The sequence below is a fragment of the Galeopterus variegatus genome, unplaced genomic scaffold (assembly GCF_000696425.1).
Source record: "Galeopterus variegatus unplaced genomic scaffold, G_variegatus-3.0.2 Scaffold1558, whole genome shotgun sequence".
NCBI classification, from domain to species: domain Eukaryota; kingdom Metazoa; phylum Chordata; class Mammalia; order Dermoptera; family Cynocephalidae; genus Galeopterus; species Galeopterus variegatus.
Window position 1 is genome coordinate 162,072 of NW_007727669.1, and position 3,655 is coordinate 165,726.

At 47.1% G+C, this 3,655-nt stretch overlaps 1 pseudogene; it reads right to left on the reverse strand.

Annotated features, from left to right (window-relative positions):
- Positions 1-3,050: 3,050 nt before the first annotated feature.
- LOC103594444 lies at positions 3,051-3,285 on the reverse strand (annotated as a pseudogene).
- Between the last annotated feature and the right edge of the window lie 370 nt (positions 3,286-3,655).

Consider the following 3,655-nt stretch of genomic DNA (forward strand, 5'->3'; position numbering starts at 1 on the left):
CCATGTGCCCAAATCCGGGCCTGGGCCCAACCCTCCCTGTATACCTATATCACGCCTATTGGAAGGACCCTCTTCCCTTTCTATTGCTCTCACTTACAAGAGCCAGTTAGAAATGGCTCTGCCTCTGCTGCCAGCAATTCCTGGTGTAGCTCAAAGGCAATCAACCCCAGGGGCCCCAGTGAGGATCATGGAAGAGCGAAGAGGCCTGGGCTACTCTTCGGAGGTATGAGGGGTCATGTGCTTTGGGATAAAAGAGGGGCCTGCCAGCTGGGCCACAAGACATTCCAGCTTCCTCCTGTAGGACAAGGTGCCAAGCAGCAGGGTGTCACATCTGTGTTCCGCAGCTCCCCCTACAGCTGCACTCCATTGTATTTTTTTTTTGCCCAAATTTTTTTAATTTGAAAAATGTACTTAAAAGTCCAACAATTTTTTAATATAAATTATGACTCAAATCCATTCCCATCACCTTATTAAAGTGATGGTAGCATACACATCAGAGAAGGCAGCTAACGGCTCAAGAGCACCAAAGGAAAGAGAAGATTGTGTCCGAAGAATAGGTATTAGAATGAGGCTCAAGATCAGGGTGACTAGATTACAGGAGTTTCCTACCTCTTTACCCTATCCTGTTGTAAGGAAAATGGTCAGAGCCCCTCAGATATTCAGAATCTTGCTGAGCATTTGCTGTAAAAATCCACAGGTGCTCCTTGGTTACTATTTAATGTAATTGCATATAGGCACCCAGGTGTCCTGCGTTATGACCTAAGTATAAAGGACTAATGGCTCTGATGCACAGCGCTTCTCCGGATGCTCCAGGAGGCCACTAGGGTGGCTGCTCCTAGCTCTGGATAAAGGCTATTAATTTTTACCCACGGCTCCCAGGATCTTTTCTATTACCTAGCTTGTGCACCTGAGTGTGAAGGGTTTGTGATCCAGTATGTATAATGGGCTTGAGGGGTCTGTGAGCCCTAGTCCTAGCTTGACGCCTGTTAACCCTCTAGATCTCTAGTATAACCCTTAGGCTATTGAGCTACTTTAGGACAAAGAGGCTACTCTCAGAGCAACTAGCTTGACTGGAACTGGGAATAAACTGGGAATGTATGACTAATCTTAGACTGAAAAACTGCAGGAAATACACCAAAATTTGAAAAAATTAGAACACTGGTCACTAAAATTTAGGTAGGGGCTAACTGGATAGATGGTGGAATCAGCAGAGTGGATACCATTTCTACTCCTACTACCATAAAACAGGATGCTTCCTATTACCAGAGCTAATGAGACCCCAGCCTTCTTAGAGCAGGCAGGAGCTCATTTGTTTTGTTCTGCCTTCCTAATTACTCTGCAAGGAAAGGGTTGAAAAACACCTGAGAAAACTGAAAGTGCCTAAAGACCCTGCTCCTACATTGCTTTGCTACTAAAGCTGACTTTTCAGCTAGGTGGGCAGTGGGACCAGGTGTTCAGACAAAACTCCCTTAGTTTTAATTGTGTCTGGTTCTAGCACTAGGGCACAGAAATAGAGCTTAAAATTTGGGAGGATAAGCTGGATTGTCTCTATTTTCTCTCCCCCTTTCCCAATCCCACTATACCCTGTTCATGTCTCCACGCTGCAGGAAGCCCTCCTCCAGAGCAAAAATGGAGAATCATAGTAACTGTCCATCATAGAAACATGAACCTATGCAAGCACAAGCAGCACAATGAATAGAGAATTGCTTGGAGATTTTGTGCAGCCCTATTGAGCCTACTTTACAGGTGGTCCTATTTCATCCATGGCTCAGGCTTAAGATAAATAATGGTAAGGGGGGAGTAGGAGATGGAAATCACTTAAGAGACAAGTAGACTCTAGAGCTGTGGTTCTTAACTGGGGGCAATTTTCCCCCAGCAGACATTTGGCAATGTCTGAAACATTTTCAGTTGTAATAACTAAGGTGGGCCAGGGGAGCTGCTAAATGCCCTAAAATGCTTAAAACAGCCCTCTATTACAAAGAATGATCCAGCTCAAAATTTCAGGTGTCTAGTTTGAGAAACCTCATTCTAGAGCTTCTCCCTGCTCCCATGCTGTGAGGATCTTAAGGTTGCTAAACTCACAAATAATTGTTTTCAACCTATTTATCTCACCAACCCTTCCATCCTCAATGATCAGAAAATCCACCTTGAGATATAACGGTTAGTTTTGCTGCACTTTGGGTTTCTCTCCAGACGCCTCTTCCTCCTCTTACCTGGGCCAGAAGGGAGGTTGGCAGGGGGAAGGCCAGGTACCCTAAGACTTAAATGGAATGTCATCAAGTTAAGATCCACCTCTTAATTCTTATTTAGGGGAAAACAAAAAGGCTCCTAACAGGGATGGGGTTAAAGGCAGAGGTAGTAGCAGGCTGGGGGTTATTAAGATAACTCAAATTTAAATTTTTTTTTAAAAAGTAAGTTGCTGGGAAGCTAGTAATGCTACAGAAACATAGGATTAGAGGCCTAACTAGAGAAAGACCCTGGTATTGGCAGAGATACCGAGAGGCTGTGAGCTTACGGTCTGAAATCTAAAGAGAAAGAGTAAACTAGACAGTGGCCACCCTCCCAGCCCCTGCTTGACACCTGCTTTAGTTCATTCCAGGAAGAAGAGAAGGGTGGGGAGGTGGGGAGCTTCTCAGCAGAGCCAGCTTCAGCTTTGGTAATCTTGCCCACCTACCCAATTCAGAGTTCCAGGTTAAGAGTTTAAAAACAGGTGGCACCCAGACCATCATTCAGGAGAGGGAAACTCTTTCTAGGTTCCCAGAACTCCTATCTCAGGAATATCTGAGGGTGTCCAGGGCTTCAGCTGAGCTCCTCTGGCCAACCAGTAGTCACTTGGTCAGTCCTGCTGCCTTGACCCCATCTCTAGGAGGGGCTATAGCCAGAGGCAGTAGAGGGAGTCCAGCCCCCCAGCTTTGTGAGGCACTATTAGGCAGGTAGGGAAAAAGGGGGACCTTGGGTCACTGGTTCTAGGAAGGATCTGGTGGGGGTGGCATCTCTTCTAGGCTGGACAGAGTGGAGGCTTCAAGGTAGCAAAGCCATTTCTATTGGAGCTACAGTCCTCTAAAATTGCTCTGCAGCCTGTCTCACTTTCCCTTGGACCTCATCTGCTCCTGAACTGCACCTGTCATGGCAAGTCCATCTCCAGCTCCCATCTCCCCAGAGCCAATGTGAGTCAGGTGGACAAAATTCACTGATTCCCCAATCATGGTCCAGTCAATCCGTCTTCTTCTTTGGCTGGGGTTTTTCTACCATGCAGCAGCCTAGTTTGTTCCAAAATTCACTCATGTTCCCTGATGGTTCCAGCTTCACTCCAATGTACAAGGTGCCACAGGGCTCTTGCTCTGGTGCCTCGATGGCCCATTCCTCACTCTCCCAGGTGTAACAACAGCCTGGGTTCACTCAGCTGGGTGGACCTAGAAAAAGTGAAATCTTCAGAGGCCTTAGCTGAGCAGTGAAGGTCGGTGTCTCAGAGCCTGAGAGACTAACAGGGCCAGAGAGAGAGGTGGCAGGCACAAGGTTATGTCTTCCTTAGACTTGGAACCCTGCTTTTCTCTGGCATCCAGGTGTCTAGATGCAGTTGGTTGGGGGGCTCCTGCCCCGTGCCCTCCAGTGCAGGCTTCCTGGGCTCCCCCATTGTGTCTTGAATCTCCCCAAA